Here is a 21,045-nt window from a genome sequence, read left to right on the forward strand (position 1 = left end):
GAGACTTAGAAACCTCACCCAGGAGTTCCCAGTCCCGAGGGGGAAGTTGAAAATATTGAACTTGGAACTTCTTTTTTTTTTTTTAGACATGCAGTCTTGCTCTGTGGCCCAGGCTGGAATGCAGTGGTGCAATCTCGGCTCACTGCAGCCTTTGCCTCTGGGGTTCCAGCTATTCTCTCTCCTCAGCCTCTAGAGTAGCCAGGATTACAGGCGCCAGGCCACACACCTGGCTAATTTTTGTATTTTTAGTAAGACAGGGTTTCGTCATTAAACCTTGAACTTCTAAGGAAAAAAACATTCTCTATTCTTTTTTAGGTTCATTACAACAGCAACCAACAGTCTTACCTATATTGTTACAAATTAAACATGATTAAGATTTTGTCTATTTCTTTTAAATAGGATTTACTGCACAAGACCCAAATCCACTGCTGTTCCAAGCCTTCTTCCCAAACAGGTTTGAAAGTTTAATCAACAGTATAGACAAGTCTCAACAAGTATCAGGTATTTTGATCCTGGCTTACACAAGCTCAAGTTGAAGGAGTTTTACCGCAGAAGCCCATTCAGCCAATTTACGCCCCTGTTCCCCACTGGGAAGCAATGGTGACTTGGTTCCTATGTCCCCATCTGGCAGCCTTCTAAGCTCAGCACTCAACCGCCAAAGAGCACAGATTGAAACTGATTTCCTAACAGAATCCCACATACTTCTTTTAGTTCCGTTTTTAATAAGCCTCTGGAAACTACAGAGTAGAGGGAAACATATACACAGCACTATAAAACAAAACAGCAACTTCTGACTCTGCAAGCCTCTATCACTTTTTTTTTTTTTTTTTTTTTTGAGATGGAGTTCTGCTCTTGTTGCCCAGGCTGGAGAGCCACGGTGCGATCTCGGCTCACTGCAACCTCCACCTCCCAACTGCAAGAGATCCTCCTGCCTCAGCCTCAGGAGTAGCTGGGATTACAGGCGTGCACCACCACCCCTGGCTAATTTGTATTTTTAGTAGAGACGGGGTTTCTCCATGTTGATTACGCTGGTCTGGAACTCCCGACCTCAGGTGATCCGCCTGCCTCAGCCTCCCAGATTGCTGGGATTACAGGCAAGAGCCACTGTGCCTGGTCAAGCCTTTACATTTTTAAAGTATATTAAATTAAAATTTGAGGGCACACAATTACAATCCAGGACCACTGCCTTCCTATATCAATTCAACAAATATTTATTGAGGCCTTACTGTGCCCTATGTTATACACTATTGTAAATGACAAACAAGTGCCCACAGGAGTTATGTGTATGTATGCAGGGTGGGGTGGGGTGTGCTTGAGGGAGGCAGATACTTCCAAGAAACTCCAAGAAATGCAGCCAGTTTGGGAACAGGTTATTAAGGATCTTATAAGCCCTGTTAAAAAGTTTAGGTTTTATCAAAACTCTAATGAGGCATTAGCAGAGGCTGATGCAATCAGATGGACATTTTATAAAGGCAAATAACAGCACAGGACATTAGACTGGAGAAAGTGTAGGTGGTGCAACTACCCTTAAAGTAACCTAGGAAAGAGATGGCAGCAGTGGCTTGGTCTTAGCTGGTGGCAGTGCACAGTGACAGGCAGTATATAGAGTCTACAGCTATTCACCTGGAGAACTGACAATACTGGCAATTGATTAGGCATAGGGGAAAGGGCAAAAGAAGCCTTCCAGGTTTCGAGATAGTTACCTGGGTCATTGACTAAGGGGAAAAATGAAAGAGACGGCAAGTTCAGCTTTCTTCACATACAATTTGAGTTGCCTGTGAGACACCAAAGAACATTTTCTAGCTAGACACCCAGGTCTAGAAATTAGACAAGAGCTTAGGCCTGGAATATAAGTTTGGGAGCCACTGGCATGTAGAGAATCTGAAACCCTAGGATTGGGTGGGGTCACCAGGGAGAGAGTGGAGTAAGAAGGGCAGAGAATCCAGGTAGATCCTAAGAAATACCAACGTTTTGATATTGGACAAAGAAGGGGGAAGGTGCCTGCAAAGAAGACCAAGAAGGGACAAAGAGAAAAGGGGAAGGAAATCAGGAAAGTGGATTATAAAGGACCAGTCTGTCTACAGAAACAGGACCAGCATGGACTTGCTTTGGGGTAGTCAGGAAGAGAAGAACTGAAAGGTACCCACCTAGAGCTAAAATGCCAGACGCTGCTTGACCTCTCCATGCCGGTGTATTTCTGGAGTTATCGGTAAATAGTCAGGAGGCCAAATGGGAAGCAGCAAGAACAGAGTAGGCTCTGAGATAAACTTAGCAGGACATCCTGGCCATAGCCAGCACTGTCTGCTCAGAGGCTGGAAAAGGGGCCAATGGCCACAGAAGTGACAAAACGCCAAGGTCTTGGGACCATTCCTCAAGGAGTAGCGCTTTATCATTCAACCACAAGTATGTACTGTCACTTAATGCATGTGAGCACTGCCGATGGTGCTGGAGATAGAGCACTGATAAAAGTTCTAACAAAATAGCCAGAAAAACAGGATTTTGATAGAGATCAATGTTGTGGAGGGAAAAAATAAACCAGAAGAGAGTGGGTGGGAGAGAGGAGTATTTTGGGTAGGCCTTCTCCTGGGGTAACATCTGAGCAGAAACCTGAGAAAAATTAGGGTGAGAGCCAAGAAACAATCTATGGGGACAGGGCTTCCAGGCAGAGGGAGGGGTGCGCGCAAAGGCTCTGAGGCAGGAGGAACAAACTTGGGAAGTTTGAGGAACAGCATGGTGGTCAGTTCGGTCTGACTGGGGCAGGGAAGGAGGGAGTGGGAGGAAATGAGTTTACAGAATTCAGCAGAGGCCACATGAAGGGGAGCCTGTAGCTCCTGATAAGGAGCGGGGAGTTTGTCCGTTGGAATGAAAAGCCATGGGGGGTTGGAGCAAGGGAATGACTGTGATCAGTGATAAGACCACTCTGACTGTACAAGGACTGTCTGAGAGTGACAGTGAAAGAGCACAGGAGAGGTAGGAGGCTCCTGAGGCTACCCAGAAGAGAAGTGATGGTGGGAGAGGCAGCAGTGAGATTTAGGATGTGCGTATGTGTTAGGGCAAGTGGAAAGGACTTGTTGCCGGGTGAGCTGTGTGCTAAGGGAACAGGTTCCTCTGGGCTTGTGGCCTGAGAGCTGTGTGCACAAAGGGCAAACCCAGGAAGGAGCCAGGGTGGAGGAAGGGGCATGCAATCAAGATGCCTATTTCCAGTGGAAATGTAAACACACAACAGAATAAACACAGCTGGAGTTTGGGGAAAATGTGTTAAATACATTAATTTGAAAGTTATTAGTATTTGATATTTCTCCCCCGGGACTAGAAATCATCCAGATTCTCAATCCTGGCTGTACACTGGTATACACAATTACAAAAATTAACCAAAAACACCAGTTCAAACCAAAACAAAAAACTGATGCTCACAAGTCTTCTCCAAAGGCGCTGAATTAACTAGATTTAGATAAAGTCTATCTTTTTTAGTTTAGTTTTCTCTTTTTCTTAAAGCAGCCAAACCCCAGCTAAGAACCTAGAGACAGCATAGTATGGAGAAGAAAGTCAAGGACTGATCCCTGGGGCAATCCCATCTGTAGAGGTCTTTGGAGAGGGCAGTTATTGATGTAGGAGAAAAAAAGGGGGATGTGATGCCCTGGAAGTCAAGTCAAGATGGTGTTTCAAGGCATAGTGAGGGGGCAGGGGTGGTTACAAGGGCATACTCCAAAAAGAAAAAGAAGGGGGCTGGGATGGATGATGCCATCTACTACTGAGAGGCTGAAAAAGATGAGGACTAGAACAGGCCATGGGATTTGTTAAAATGGAGGTCTCTGGTGACCTTAACGGAGTGGTGGAGTGAGGAGGGGCGGCAGAAAGGGGAAATTGCACACCCCAAGAGACAAGCCTTTGGGGAGTTCTGCCAGAATGGGCAGGAGAGAAATGCCATAGAGCTGGAAGGCTACATTGGATAGATAAATTTCTTTAACTTGTTTTTTAAGAAGGGTGATAAAAAGGCATGTTCTGATGGTGATAACGATGCTTCCATACACAGAAAGACATTGATGTGTAAGAGAAAGAGTATAATTGCAGGAGAGGTTGAAGAAGTTGGAGAGAAAAAGCCATTAGGGACCCTGAACCGATGAATCTGATATTCGCCTTCAAATGCCAGATGCATCTTCATTTTTCACTTTCCATGGGATCCTAAAAATTACAGAGTGGCTAGATTGAAATCAATCTTACAAATCATCGAGTCCAATGCCTATTCCCAGTCCACTACTTTAATCACATGTCCCCTCTCAGTAGTCATCCTGACAACCTCCACTGGAAGACAGTTTCTACACTCCATCCATCCCACCACCAATCCATGGTTCTTGATCTCTTCGAATACTCCTTGAACTGAACAGAATCTATTTTTCCGTACTTCAATCCACCGGTTCTGGTGCTATGCCTTTGGGATACACAGAACATGCCTAATCCCTCTTTCACATTTTTCAAACAATTGAAGACTAGTAACTCCTGTCCCACCTTGTTAATTATGTACTCCCTAAACCAAACCAGTTCTTTTCACAAGTATGGACAAACAGATCCTATTCTAAAAAAATATCTAGACAGGGGCTACAAATCCACCATGGTGTGTTTTTTGTTTTTTGTTTTTTTGAGACAGTCTTGCTCTGTCGCCGGGCTGGAGTGCAGTGGTGCGATCCTGGCTCACTGCAACTTCCGTTTTCCGGTTTCAAGCAATTCTCCTGCCTCATCCTCCTGAGTAGCTGGGACTACAGGCACACACCACCACGCCTGGCTAATTTTTTGTACTTTGAGTAGACACTGGGTTTCACCATGTTGGCTAGGATGGTCTCGATCTCTCGACCTTGTGATCCACCCTCCTCGGCCTCCCAAAGTGTTGGGATTACAGGCATGAGCCACCGCAGCTGGCCGGCGTTCTTTAACATGAAGGTATTGTCAAGCATAATGGAACAAGAGGTATACCACTATACACACAAATAACCCAAAATGACCCTGGTTACCAAGAAACCAGAGTGGTTCCAGCCTAGTTCTGTTTCAAGGTTTGGGCTTCATCCACTCAATCCTTAAGCACTCATTTAATTATCTCTTTCCATCTTGTTCCCCAATTCTAGCAGAGAACTCTTCCACAACATGTGTGTATACACACATCCACCACACACTCAACATACGCACACTCACTCAATTCTCAGATAGGAGAAAATTTAACCATCACCAGCTGCCTTTTGTAATGGATCTCATTAACTCAAGTTTTTAGGAAAGGGTCTCTACAGCATTAACTGATTATTTTCTCAAAACCTCATGTTGAAATACAAACTTCAAAGCCAGAAGAAAAACCTAAATGTTTACATATCCAAAAGAATTATTTTATTTCATTTTATTTTATTTTATTTTACCTTATTTTGGAGACAGGGTCTCGCTTCATTACCCAGGCTGAAGTGTAGTAGCGGCATCAGAGCTCACTGCAGCCTTGAATTCCTCAACTCAAGCGACTCTTCCACCCTCACCTCCCAAAGTGCTGGGATTATAGGTGTGAGCCACCACACCTGGGCAGGAATACTTTTAATGCAATAAGTTAAAAGCATAGCTACAAAAGCCAGGATCAGACTAAAATTAAAGTATCCCTTAAATTAGGGAGTCATTGCTAACATTCAATGAAGAAACAGGTGTGTTGTTCCAAAACTGAAGTATTCATGACAAATATGATATGAGCTGTTGTTATTCTAGTCTTTTTTTTTTTTTTTTTTTTTTTGAGACAGAGTCTTGCCCTGTCGCCCAGGCTGGACTGGAGTGCAGTGGCACAATCTTGGGTTACTACAACCTCCGCCTCCGGGGTTCATATGATTCTTCTGCCTCAGCATGCCACCACGTCCTGCTAATTTTTGTATTTTTAGTAGAGACAGGGTTTCACCATATTGGCCAGGCTGGTCTCGAACTCCAGACCTCATGATCTGCCAGCCTCAGCCTCCCAATGTGCTGGGATTACAGGCGTGAGCCACCAAACTCAGTCTATTCTAGTCTTATTTTAAAACATTCCAACCACAGAAAGTGAAAGGGACCCAAACATGTAAGAGTACTGGCTTAGTGTCTCAAATAACCCTATCACCCCAGGTCATATGTACATCAATTTAGTTCTAGGCTAGGCACAGTGGCTCATATCTGTAATCTCAGCATTTTGGGAGGCAGGGGCAGGAGGATCACTTGAGCCCAGGATTTCAATCTATATAGCAGGCTAAAACAATTTTTAAAGCCATTATAGTAATTAATGCAAAATGTACATAGTAGGTTCCAAAATGTTTACTGAATTAATAAACTCCACTAAGCTGGAATCAAGTGTTCCTGAGATGGTGAGGAGGAAGGGGACGAGGAGCAGGAAGAGGGACAGAAGAGGGGAGGGGGCAGGAGGTTCGGGAAGAGAAGAAAAAACTGAAAAACTGTAACAGGTATCACCCCAGATTCATATGTATATCAATTCAGTTGCAGGCTAGGCATAGTGGCTCACGTCTGTAATCTCAGCATTTTGGGAGGCCAAGACAGGATGATCACTCGCGCCTAGACATTCAAGACCAGCCTCAGCAACATAGGGAGACCCCATCTCTACAAAAAAATAAAAATAAAAAAATTAGCCAAGCATGATGGCACATGCATATAGTCCCAGCTACACAGGAAGCTGAGGTAGGAGGACTGCTGGAGCCCAGGAGGTCAAGGCTGCAGTGAGCTATGATCACTTCACTGCACTCCAGACTCCAGCCCAGCTAACAGAGGGAGACCCTGTCTCAAAAAAAAAAAATCAGTTCTAGAACAAAAGGCTGATATAGAGGATTAAAGGTCACACTTGAAATCTCCTTTTAAAGGGACAAACTGAAAAAAAAAAAAAGATGAATTCAGAGCACTTCAAGAGCTATGACTATCTACTTTCATCAGTTTTGGGGAAGAAAACAGTTTGACTATTATTAATGTTTGACTATAATTAATTAATATAATTAATCGAAGTGATGAATCAACTAAATTTACCACCTTGATTAAACACTAAACTGGACAACTGTGTACAACAAAAAACACAACTTATTTATGACAAAGTTCTTTTATTTGTCCCAAACTCTAGAAAAGTAGGTGTGTCCAAAGGAGATAAAGATCATGATATTAATTATATAAGGTAGGGCCAGGAGTGATGGCTCAGCACTTAGGGAGGCCAAGGTGGGCGAATTAGTTGAGGTCAGGAGTTCGAGACCAGCCTGGCCAACATGGTGAAACCCTGTCTCTACAAAAATACAAAAATTAGCCAGGCATGGTGGCCTGTGCCTGTAATCCCAGCTACCTGGGAGGCTGAGGCAGGAAAATCATTTGAACCCAGGAGGCAGAGTTTACAGGGAGCCAAGGTGGCACCACTGCACTCCAACCTGGGCGACAGAGTGAGACTCCATCTCAAAAAATAACAATAATAATAATTATTATAGAAGGTAAATATTTCATGATAAATATATGTCAACATAACCCACTATAAAACCATTCCTGAATATCTCAAAATTAAAGAAAACGGATTTTAATAGAATTTAAAAATGCCTGTCTTAGCCTCCTCTTATCCAACCAAAAGGAATAGGAAAAAGAAGCCTCTACAGCATATAGAATCAGACTTCTTATATAATTTCTTATATAATCACTTTCAAATGGTTTGTTCTGTAATTTTAGAAAACTTTGTATCAGGCCAAACAATATAAAAGTTTATTTAAAAATTATTTATCTTGGCTAATGGGTTTAACGTTCTTAACTTCGGTCTTCTTCCAAGCCATTCAAGTACAATAAACTTATGGAACTACAGGAAGAAGTAGTCCTACCCAAGAAATCGAAACCAGGAGGTGCACTAGCCACAAGGGCAGGCCTCCGTGATGGCAGATGCAAAAGAGACCCAAAGAGCAGAGGCCCACTTCCTTTTTATTATCTTGTCAGGTGGCTAAAAATGTAAACTTCTACATGCTATGATTTCCTCACAACAGGCATATACATTGCTCTGGCATTTCTTAAGCCTGATTTTTCTAGAGTATTGTTTCTCAGCCTTGGTTCTACTTATATTTTGGCCCATGTAATTGCTACATGGAGCTGTTGGGTGCATTGTGGGATGCTTTGAAGCATCTCTGTCTTCTACCCACTAGATGCCAGCAGCAAACCCCTCTCACTAAAATTGAATTAATAAAACCCCTCCCAGTTTGCTAAAATTGTCTTTGGATATTGCCAAATGTCTCCTGCGGGCAGGGCAAAACTGCCCCCAGTTGACAGCCATGTTCTAGAGCACTGGTTCTTAAATTGGCTACATGTTGGAAGCATCTGAGGAGGTTTTAAAAATACTGACACCTGAGTCTCACCCTCAGTGATTTTTGACTTCATTAGTCTGGAGTAGGCCTTAGGCACCTGGATTTTTGAAAGAGATTCTAATGTGCAGCCAAGTGTGAGAATCTCTACCCTAGAGTTTATCAATGACATCAAGTAAGTCATTTAATCAATTTAACTCAACTCAAAAATGCATTATATCCCCCCAAAGTAGGGTCTTCTTCATCGTGGTACTACAATCAACATGATTAGAGGACGCAGAAAGAAGTGGAGAAGGGCAGGTATTGTGGCTCACACCTATAATCCCAGCACTTTGGGAGGTTGAGGTGGGAAGATCACTTGAACCCAGGGGTTCGAGACCAGCCTGGGCAACGTGGTGAAACTGTTTCTTACAAAAAATATGAAACCTCGCTGGGTGTGATGACACACACCTGTGGTTCCAGCTACTCGGGGGACTGAGGTGGGAGGATCACTTGAGCCCAGGAGTTAAGAGGCTGCAAGTGAGCTATTGTCTCACCACTGCACTTCAGCATGGGTGACGCAGGAAGACCCTGTCTTAAAAAAAAAAAAAAAAAAAAAAAAAAAAAAAAGTGGAGGAAATAGAAAAAGGTCAACTGTAGCTCTAATCTGCAAAGTTCTTTCCTCTTTTAGGTGAACAGAAACTAGTCCATAAAGATTTATTTCAACTTTAACATTGCCTCACAGGTAGGAAGACAGAATTATTTCCTTATAGGGTGAAATGCCGGCTCTACAATGAGGGAACTTTGGAGCTGCCATCTCTTTAATGGGCACCATTAAACCAGCCTCAGAGGAATGCCAAGTTCATTAAAAATAATACATCTGTGGGTGTGAAGACACCCAGAAGACCCACACAGGAACTGCAATCAAGACTTCTCTGTGTGTAGATGGTGGAGGTGGGATTCATCTTCAGGTTGATGACACTACCAGGGAACTGTCAGAAGCTGACAGCAAAGCTTGATTCCTGTAAAAAAGCTCCATGGGCATGAACAGCCCACATGCTTCCCTCCTGCCCATTACACCTCAGTGTCTTCTGCCAGCTTCCTCAGTGTGTTCAACAACACTGGGCCTGAATCAAATTTTTGCAGACAGTCGGACAGCACTGCCCTTGAAGGCACTGTTCCCCTAAGAGCTAGTCTCTGGCTATGGTTTTCTCATCAAGTGTGTGCCAGCTTAATGGTTATGCCAACACACACTGTCTGTGTTTTTTTAAGTAAGAAAAAGGTAAGGAGACACACACATGCATACATATGTGATAAGGATTCTTCTTCCATTTCAGGAACAGGAATTATCAGTAACTTATGGCCAGGCAAGGTGGCTCATGCCTGTAATCCCAGCACTTTGGGAGGCCAAGGTGGGTGGATCACTTGAGCTCAGGAGTTTCAGACCAGCCTGGCCAACATGGTGAAACCCCATCTCTACTAAAAATACAAAAATTAGCTGGGCATGGGGGCAGGTGCCTGTGATCCAAGGTGCTTGGGAGGCTGAAGGAGCAGAACTGCTTGAACCTGGGAGGCGGAGGCTACAATAAACTGAAATCATGCCACTGCTCTCCAGCCTAGGTGACAGAGCAAGACTGTCTCCACAAAAAAAAAAAAAAAAAAAAAGAATAATCAGTAACTTGTATTAAGTGCTTAGGATGAGTACAGTACTTTACCATGTGCCATACATGCTTTAATCTCACGAACTCCTGGCAGCACTGAAAAGCAGGTGCTATTAATGTCCCCATTTTATAGACAAAGTAATTGAGGATTACACAGTTTTAAGAAGCTTATCCAAGGCAAAGCCAGAACCTGGACCTATTTCTTTCTGGCTCCAAAGCTGATGCTTTGAATGGCCACACCATACTGTCTCTCACGTTCTCAAAGGCAAAACAAAAATCCCAATCAGTGATATGAAGTCTACCACATGTGAGTGTTTCAAGTTCTCACTGATCTGGGTTGGAGTAGGTTACAAGAAAATTTTATGGATATGGAGAGGATGTATGATACCCAAATTTTGTTCCAGACTCCATCAACATGACCACAGGGCACTGCGTATGTCTTTGAACCTGCCTGTTTCTTTGTGTGCATGTGTATATGAGAGAAAGAGAGGAAACATCTCAAAGAATATATAAATATATCTGGGAAAACTTGGTCTTACCACTAGTTTGTAAGTTCCAAGAGGGTATGGACTATTTCTATCAGCATTTATTCAGTCAACAACTAATTCTGAGTGGCTACCACTGGCCAGACCCTGTCCCATGCGCTGGAGATTCACAAATGAACAAAACAGACGACAGACACGCTTTTGTTTTGTTTTGTTTTGTTTTTGTTTTTTAAGAGACAGCATCTCCTAATGTTGCCTAGGTTAGATGCAAATTTCTGGGCTCAAGGAATCTTCCTGCCTCAGCCTCCCGAGTAGCTGGGATGACAGGCATGTGTCATGACACAGGTCATTCTTAACCACTACATTATGCTGCCTCTACTAGATTTCATGCTAGTTGCATTTACTCTGTCTACAGCATGGAAAACTAACTTAATTTTGCTTGTTCTTTAACCTCAAAACCTAATACATGAATCCCTAGTGAATAACAAGCACTTTAATATTTGCTGAATAAATGAATTGGTCAGCACCATACACTTTAGCACTTAATTCAAAAGCTAAGCTAGATGCAAAAATGTTTCATGTGCTTGAGCCTTGTTGCTCCAGTGAGCACATAAACTTTTATGTACCAAATAAAAGCATTCCATCTTAAGGCTGCTTCACAATATGCCAGTCCGAGAATTTGAAATAAGCACACATAATTTGTACTTCAATGAAGTTATTAAAGATACTGACGATTCCATTAATAAACATCATGTTAAAAAGAGGCTATCATATTCTGGAGAGTACTAAACATTAGCAAATGTACATCTTCCCTGTTGTAGGGCATCTACAGAATGAAATAAAATGTCCAAGCCTGTGCCTATTACGAGACCCTTAGGAACAGTATCACATCTCTGGATTTGGAGGTTTGGCAGCTCTGGCAATGGTGGTCTCAAGAAAGTGAAAGCAAAACCTACCCCCCTTCCTTCTCTCCCTCCACCTTGGCCCCCAAAGCCTCATGTTTCATTACAAGCTGAGAGCCCTCAGACTTCCAATTGCCTTTAAGGCTTCTGTAAAACTCCTTTGAGTTTGTGGCAGATTTCAAAAAATGGGCTTTTAAACTAAGCAGAAGAAGAATTTTCTGTGGAGCTGTTATATAGTCTTGAACTCAAACATAAATTCTTGGCTTTGAACTAATTATCTGTAACAAAAATGACAAACACAAAGCTGACCACGCTTACCCACTTATTCTGGAAATGTTGGAAGCACTGTCAACCATTTTTACTGCATATAATTTCTTCTCAGTGTAATTTTCCCCATCTTCATTGAGGTTCTTTTAATATAATTTAACCCTTCTTAATATTAAGCCAAAGTAAAGGTTATAATAACAATCAAAACAAGCATTTGTCCCAGTTTTTATTAGATAGAGAAACTTTTTTCCCAAGTACAGATTGTCCTAAGTGAACTTCATTTTCTCTTTCACAAGTGTATATTCTATTCAGAGTCTACAGAACTTTTAATTACCACATTTGCCTACTCTGCATGATCTAACAGCTAACTTCTGCCCTTTGGTATTCTTTCACTGTGGTTACCCAACATTTTCCTTCTGAATGTAGATCTTCATATCCCTTTCTGTATTTTCTGCAGAGATGGGTTTTCGCCATATTGCCCAAGCTGGTCTCTAACTCCTGACCTCAAGGGATCCTCCCTGCCTTGGCCTCCCAAGGTGCTAGGATTTCAGGCTTGAGCCACCACGCCCAGCCACACTCTTATTTCCTAAACTTTACAAGTTCACATTCTTCCCTGTAAACAAATCTGCCCCCTTGGTGGTGTCATTTGAGTTCCAGTGAATGTCATTAAGCTTCTTAACCTCAATCACTACTTGCCACTGAAATAACTCTATTTTCTTTTTTTTCTAATGATAAAAGTAAGGTATGTTCTACATAAAAATTAAAATATGGTGAGCACTTACTACTTACTATGTGCCAGGCATTGAACTAAGTATTTTTTAATCTTATTTTCATCCTCATGATATGAGGTCAATGCTCTGATGAGTTCCATTTTACATACAAAAGTAGTTAAGCAAATTGCCAAGTTACAATAGCAGAAAGAGCAGGGTCAGGATTTGAATCCAGCTCTGTTTCCAAACCCTGGTTCAAACCGCTGTGTCAAACAAGACCCCTCCCCGATCCATTCCCAGTTAGAATCCCATATAATAATTTGGTTATTTTTTCCTAAAGTTTTAAATACCAAATAAGCATGCCTACCCCTTGCCCTACCACCTACCCTCTTACTTAAACAGGACTGTATTATATACATTAGTTTAAAGGCTAATAATATAGTGTATCTAAGTCAATATATACAGCTCTTTTTTCTTTCTGTCATGGTTCCACTAGTCCATCATGTGGTAGTATCGCAACAAAGTTAGGCTTAGTTAAACTACGTTTGCTTAAGTTTGATGAACATTTAGGCTGTTAAGCACCACAGGTCTATGGATACTTTGATTCCTCTGCTTAACACTCAAACTCTACAAATTAGAGCTCTGCCCCTCCTTTCACGGGTGAACACTCACAATGCCCCTTCACTGGCATTTCCTAATAATTTTACTCTGCTCTTGCTAATCACCTTATTTGCCCATCCCATTAATATGAGTTCATTCACTGAGTTTTTAATATTTATTTGACCATTCAAAGTTCACATCGCCATTTCAATTTTTTGTTTCCTTTAAAATGAACACCAAGGCTGGGCGCAATAACTCATGCCTGTAATCTCAGCTCTTTGGGAGGCCAAGGCAGGACAATCACTTGAGCCCAAGGGTTGAAGACCAGCTTGGGCAACATAGCAAGACCACATCTCTATGAAAAATTTTAAAAATTAGCCAGGCATGGTGGTGCGCACTTATAGTTCCAGCTACACCGGGGATGTAATGGGAGGATAGCTTGAGGCCAAAAGGTTGAGGATGCAGTGAGCTATGATCACACCATTGCACTCTAGCCTAGGTGACAGAGCAAGACTCTGTCTCAAAAAAAAAAAAAAAAAAAAAAAAAGATAAATTAACACCAAAACAAAGCTAGGAATATTTAAGGCTTTGGAGTATAATGCTTTTGTTTGAAAACTCTTCAGTAGGTTTTAAATGTACGGGGAAAAAGAAGGGAACCAGACAGGGGACAGAAGGGCCAACCCCTGCTCTCAGAGCATTTTATTTATTTTGAGATGGAGTCTTGCTCTGTCACCCAGGCTGGAGTGCAGTGGCGCAATCTCCGCTTACTGCAACCTCCACCTCCCCAGTTCAAGCGATTCTCCTGCCTCAGCCTCTCAAGTAACAGGGATTACAGGCGTGTGCCACTACACTTAGCTAATTTTTAGTAGAGATGGGGGTTTCAACACGTTGGCCAGGCTGGTCTCAAACTCCTGACCTCACGTGATCTGCCCACCTCAGCCTCCCAAAGTGCTGGGATTACAGGTATAAGTCACCATGCCCAGCCTCAGAGCATTTTAATAAGCCTTCTGGCTAGGCTTTGGCCGAGACTAGGTTTGGCTCTCTCTCCTCTTCAAGTTTTCTGAGACCTTCGTCCTTATCCCTACCATGAGAGGTGCCCTGTAGTCCTCCAGTGGGCTCTGCCTTGGCCTACAGCCTTTGGCCTTCTCCAGCAAATTATCCCTGCTGGGGTAACCATCTGTAAAAGACAAACTGACCACCTTTCTAGCCTCAGCCCAGTGTCCACCAGCCTTAGTACCTCATCTTGTGGAGGGAGTGGGGGAAGCAGAAGAGTGGCATCTATTTCCTAACCTCTACATCTGCAAATGCATCTGAGTTCTAACACATACAATTAGCCTCAATGAAGTTGATTTCTGCAGCTCTAAAATCCACCTCCTTGGGGAAGAAAACCTCTTCCCATAAAAAAAAAAAATCGAAGAAGGGAAAAGAACAGCCACTTTTCGAAATACTACTACGTGACGATGTGCCAGACATTTTATTCAGGTTACCCCAGTTGGCCCTGCACAGTCTACGTGTCTGGTTTTATTTCTTCCCATTTTCAGTGGGAAAACAGTAGCTTAAAGAAGCAAATGACAAGACTAGCCAAGGCCTCACACTTGGGAAGCATTAGCGCTGAAATTCAGGTAAAGGTCCACCCCGCTCTTGAGCCCACATGTAACTGCCAATAAGATGAGAGCAGAATTTTCCAACTTGAGGCCCACAGACCCCCTAACAGCCCCCAAATAGGCTCTGGGGTTATCAGAATGTCCTGAGACTGGAGTGATGTGCCTTTTGTGAGTGGGGAGTCACTCTGAATGCCCCCACATTGCCTCCCCTGCTCCTCCCATAGTCTGATCACCGATGCTTTGATCACGCACATAACTACCCACCGGCTCTTCTGCCATTTCCTCTATTGTTATCTTTTCATTATAGTCTTGAGAGCCATCTTCTTGCCACCTTATTTAAACTGTTGAAAGAAAATCAATCACTTTTGGAGAATGTGCTAGAGTGAGCCATGGCTGCCCCTGTGGCAGCTGCCCCTGTGACAAGCATCATCACCCTCAAGCTTTCATCAGATTCTCGAAAGGGTCCAAAAACCAAAAAAGGATTGAAACCTAGTCAGGAAACACTTCTACAGTCTTTTTTCCTTTGAACAAATAAAAACGAAAAATGCCGCTGAAAAGCGTGACAAGTGTCTTCCACAGGTGTCCATTCAGAGATGCAGAGGCACCCAAAGAAAAGCCCTCAAGTGACATTTCATCTTGGTACAATAAAATTATTCTTTGTCACTGAAGGTGAGAAAGTAGAATACTAATGCATGTTGCAGAGGCTTTTAATACAGAGGAAGGAAGTTGTGGTTTTAGTAGAGGAGGAAACTGAAGAAAAGGTCTTTGATCTTTGTATTTCACAAAAAGCAACTGAAAATGTAAATAACTGTCTCCTTCAATGCCAGTTGACAGTTAACAAGATGCAGTTTAGCAATTTTATCACACGCATGCACAAATGCCTTTGCCTTTTTACCATGCCATGATAAATAACTGGAGAGAGCTTGAGTCAAATGGAGCAACGAGGAGCACACTGGCTTAGAGGCTCTTCCGGTGCAATATCAGAACTGTCTTTTTTTTTTTTTTTGAGACAAGAGTCTCACTCTGTCGCCCAGTCTGGAGTGCAGTGGCACAATCTTGGCCCACTACAACCTCTGCCACCTGGGTTCAAGCGATTCTCCTACCTCAGCCTCCTGAATAGCTGGGATTACAGGCACCTGGCATCATGCCTGGCTAATTTTTGTAGTTCTGGTAAAGACAGGATTTCACCATCTTGGCCAGGCTGGTCTTGAACTTCTGACCTCGTGATCCACCCGCCTCAGCCTCCCAAAGTACTGAGATCACAGGCATGAACCACCGTGCCCGGCCCAGAACGGTCTTAAGAAAGATGAAAAACGCTTATACAGTCAAGACCATTTATTAAGTGCCAGCTGTTTAAGACCTCCCAAGTCCTTTCCTGATGCAATGGAAACCTTTCAGTGCCAAGAAGCAGGAAGGCACAGCCTGCATGATATACTGCACACACAGCTGGGACACCAAAAAATAAAAAAGGCGAGAAACCAAAAAAAAAAAAAAGTGGGAAAAGTGGAGGAGAGAAAAATACATATTTCAAATCTAATTAAACAGAAACAGAGGAACGAACAGATGCGAGTGGCCACTCTTGCCAACACCAAGCCCCTGAGAAATGATAAAGATTACCCTAGGAGAGTTCACAGGTGGCAGACTGCTGGATAGTCTGCAAGAAAGGAGGGAATGCTGTCATTTGCAAGAAAGCTATCACTTCACGACTAGTGTGCCTTCCTGTAGTATTTGCCTAATAATATTATTTTAATATCAATTATCAGTTGGGCAAGAGGTACAAAATGCCACATGTTGCACCATAAGACGTTTGCTCATCTGTAAATTATAGTGGTTAGAATAAACTTCTAACTTCTCCAATTCTAAGTAACATGACATTAGTATTTTTCGAAGTTCTGTTTGTGATTTAACTTTTTTCTTGCAATAAGGCTTTTTAGGAAATGAAGGCTGGCTTTTAAATCACATGTGCAAACTCCAAAGGACAATACTAGCTACTGATACATGTGGTGTCTGTAAAACTCTGGCTTGTTTCTGAGATTGCTTCAATGGGAAAATAATTAAAACTACATTTTCACCATTAAATTAAAATAATTTCCAAATAAATCTTGAAGGAGATACATATATATATATACATACATACACACACACATATAGTCTTACTAAAATATACTTGTATTCCCATGATTCTAAAATGCCATTGGTTTTAAGATGCACAATTTAACAGCAGACTTTTTTGGGGAAAAGACTATAGCATTATCTGTGCACGTCCATTATACAACATATATCCAATTGAGAATTGTTAAAAAATGAAAAATATGCACCTTAGAATTGAAACACAATGATATGAATGGATACATACAGATGCTCAACTATGTATATCTATTTATCTTTCCAGAAATTTTTCTGTACAAGGAACCCTGGCAGAAGCTGCTCATTTGTGTGTTTGGTTTCTTTCTAACACTGAAAAACACAGAGGTTGTACAAAGAAAATGTACTGTGTGCACACCTTCTGATTCAGCAATTATACTTCCGGAAACCTATAAATGTAATTGCTTGTATGTAATGACATATAAACATGGTTGTTTATTGCAGCATTATTTGTAATATAAAAACCAGTAAAGAACAAGAATGTTCAGCAATAAGGGAATTCTTAAATAAACCATAGTGTATTTGTGGACTTGGAATGCAGAATACATATCTGAATCTGGATTTAGAACATGGAATACTACAAAGTAAAAAGAATGAAGTAGATTTTTCTCCTTCCTAATATCAACTGACATTCTAAGTATTTAATGTGGAAAAAAGGTGAGTCCCAAAGAATAATTTTCTGTATGTCATCAACTATAAAATGTACATTATTTCACATTTGAAATTGGGGTGTACTAATCAATGGCATCTCAAGAGTCCACAAAATACAGTAGTTTGAACCTATTTGTATATATATGTATAAAATGTGCATACCTTAATATGCATAGGAAATTTCTGGGAAGCTACTTTGAACTGTAAAGTAGGAAAAGAGAAAGATGTCTTATTTGTTTTATTTTACTTTACCCTATAGCTTTTATTTAAGTATGAGGTGTTTCCTTAAATACATATTACTTCCAACCAACCAACAAACCAACCAACCAACAAACAAACCACGTATAAACCATTCTAGGCTCCTAAAAAGTAGCAGCTTGGAAAATCATTGGGACAGGGTATCCCTTTTGGGAAAATCACTCCTAGGAAAATTTTATTACATTAAAAAATATATTTCATAAAAAATGTAAAAGCAAGGCCAGGCACGGTGGCATGTTCCTATGGTCCCAGCTACTTGGGAGGCTGAGACAGGAGGATTGCTTGAGCCCAGGAGTTCTGGGATGTGATGCTCCATGCCGATCAGGTGTCCACACTAAGTTCAGCATCTACATGGTGACCTCCCAGGAGCAGGGAACCACCAGGTTGCCTAAGGAGGGTAGAACCTGCCCAGGTCAGAAACAGAGCAGGTCAAAACTCTCATGCTGATCAGTAGTGGGATGGTGCCTATGAACAGCCACTGCATTCCAGCTTGGGAAACATAAAGACGCCTTATTTAAAAAAAAAAAAAAAAAAAAGAAGAAGAAGAAGAAAAGAAAAGTGAGATCGAAGAAGGTAATGCAAGGATCAAAGAAAGGAGACATTCAGTAGGAGATCCTAAGCACCTAGCTCTTTTGCTTCTTTTCTGTTTTCTGATCATTCAGGCAAGTTTTGCCAAAAGTTGTAACTTGTTCTCCACACTAGAGGTAGAGAGGGTTGGTAATTCAGAGGAATTCATAGGATATCCTGTTTTCTGGGAGGATGGAGGTGTGAAACAGCAATATTGTCTCCTTATCTGAAAGGTGGCGGCGGGTGGCGGGGTGGGGGGGGAGTGGATGGCGGCGTGCGTGTTCCCTGCCAAGTCCAACCACACCTAACACTGGCGTGAGGCCAGAAGGATGCGGAGCCACGTCCACAGCACAGGTAAGTGGGAACCCTCAAGAGCCCTCACAGGATGGAGTTTAGGGCAGTGTTTCTCACCCTGTGGCCCTTCATCCACAAATGAACAAGGGACCTTTATTAAAATGCAGGTTTTTCTGGCCTGCCCATACTTCAGCAAAGTAATTTTCACAAACATTCCAACAGCGTACCTGAGCTATCATGATTTGGGTATTTGTTATGTGTCATTTATAAAGTGAGGTCTAGGAGCCAGGCGTGGTGGCTCAGGCTTGTAATCCCAGCACTTTGGGAGGCCGAGGCGGGTGGATTACCTGAGGTCAGCAGTTCAAGACCAACCTGGCCAACATGGTGAAACCCCATCTCTGAAAATAAAAAAAAATAAAAAATAAAATAATAAAGTGAGGTCTAGAAATTTAGATAACCTTTATATAGTGTGAAAAGTAGATTTGAGGCAATGGAGTTTAACAACTTTTGTTTCAAATGACTTAAAAAAAAAATTCTTTACATATGGGATCTCACTGTGCTGCCCAGGCTGCAGTGCAGTGGCTATTCAAAGGCGTGATCAAGTGCATTACAGCCTGGAACTCCTGGGCTCATGTGGTCCTCCTGCCTCAGCCTTCCTAGTTGTTGAGACTACAGGTGTACACCACCACACCCAGCCCCAAATGACCTTTAAAATTAGAATTGATATAACCACTCAAATAAAATACATCTACATATTCTCAGAGTAATGCCTACATATTTTAATAGTTGTTGGAAACTGAAACAGATATTTGGAAATTTCATCTCCTACTTGAGAACTAGAAAATATATATTTTCTCCAACATATTCAATTAAGAAAATAGTCATTTGAAAAGTCAGTCCATTTTTGAGGGGAGGAAGCCCTAAAATGACTGTCAAAGAGGTTTTTTTTAAGATACCCCATATTTTCTGAAACCTTCAATTTTCTCTTGTAAATCAGCTTATTTAGATTCTGCTGATAGAGTGATCCTATAACTGGGAGTTCACAGCACTGGAATCTACACTTCCAATGGCTCTTCCTCTGTTGTTCCAGTTTGGAGTTTACAGATTGACGTTACCTCCCTCCTCCCTCCCAAGAATGTGGTATTTTCTGTTTATATCAAGCAGAACGTAGATTACACTGACTTGCTCATAAATGGTTTTAATTGTATGTCATTTTTCAAAGATAATTTTCACCTCACCATTCCTTTGGGACTTTTCTGTTTTGATACAATGCAGCTTCAAACATAGGGTTAGAATTTAGGAAACTGTATCACTTCAATCAATTTGTATTAAACGGAGACATGCTGATTTGCTTCCTGATGCCATCCAAAAGGGAAACCTGTGCTACTAAGTTAATATAGAAGAAAACGGAAAATAATTTCTAAAAGGATAGTATCCCATTTAGATATGACAGGAAATTATCCCCTGAAAAGAAAACAGGAATAGTTATGTTACTTTCATCTCATAGAAGTGAGTTCGTGCAGTCATGGCATTTCCACAACATTCCCAACAAGAGAATAACTGTGGGGACTGTGTATCATATTCAGATAATGATTATGAGCTGCAAGTTTTAAGGACTTTGCCTAACTAAGGTGTGTGCATGGTAGCAGGGAAGGGGGCTGGGTTTTCCTGTGGGTTATTGAGGGACCATTGTAGGGAACTCTGTGTTTAGTTTAGAGGTTAAAAAAAAAAAAACAGTTCAGAATGGTGAAAGCACAGAATGAGTGCCTTTGGAAAAGTGGGAGGAAATGAGGCTGCAAAGCTGGACAGGAACCAGATAAAGAGGCCTTTAATATGTTCAGTGAAGGAGTTTGAACTTGATTCTGAAAGCAGGAGGAGCACTTTTAAGAATTTCAAGCTGGGTTAGCCAAGCCACCTGTAGTACCAGCTACACAGGAGGCTGAGGCAGGAGGATCACTTGAGGACAGGTATTCGGGGCTGCAATGAGCTATGATCATGCCACTACACTCCAGCCTGGGCAACAGAGCAAGACACTGTTTCTAGCAAAAAACAACAACAACAACAACAACAAAAATATATATATATATATTAATTTTAAAAAAGGAAAAAGTTAAAAAAATCAAAAACAATTTCAAGCTGGAGACCGACAGGATCCAATCTGTCTCATAGGAAGATCGCTCAAGCCATAAGAAGGAAGACTCAGGAGGGTGGTCACGCCACTTATACTCAGAAAACAGAGGGAGAAAAGGCTGAGAAAACCTCCATTCAAACAAATTAAAAATTAAAATACTGACATTTAGAACTCATTTACCTGGTACATTTACTTAGGTGAAATATTTCACCCCTTAACAATAGTGGGAAACAATTGCATAAGGTTCTAAAAACCAAGTGTGGCTGTTTTATATTTACTTCTTACCGTTGGGTTCACTGAAACAATGTGACTAAAAAACTTATGGGAAGGGGAACCTTCTCATGAATCTGTGTGGCACTGCTGGGAAGAAGCTCTCTGTCCCCTGTTGTTTGTGTTGCTGGTCATTTTTACTGCATGAAACTTCTACTTGAATTCAACTTGTTTTTATTTTATGTTCTATTTGTCTGAAGCAAGCATTCAAT

At 41.7% G+C, this 21,045-nt stretch overlaps 1 protein-coding gene across 1 annotated transcript in view; it reads right to left on the reverse strand.

The window, feature by feature from the left end:
* The window catches only part of TNFAIP8 (TNF alpha induced protein 8), a 118,609-nt gene that overhangs the window by 68,936 nt on the left and 28,628 nt on the right, over positions 1-21,045 (reverse strand). The window lies entirely within an intron of this gene.

The sequence above is a fragment of the Sapajus apella genome, unplaced genomic scaffold, assembly GCF_009761245.1.
Source record: "Sapajus apella isolate SASKATOON/1434 unplaced genomic scaffold, GSC_monkey_1.0 scaffold1, whole genome shotgun sequence".
Classification (NCBI taxonomy): domain Eukaryota; kingdom Metazoa; phylum Chordata; class Mammalia; order Primates; family Cebidae; genus Sapajus; species Sapajus apella.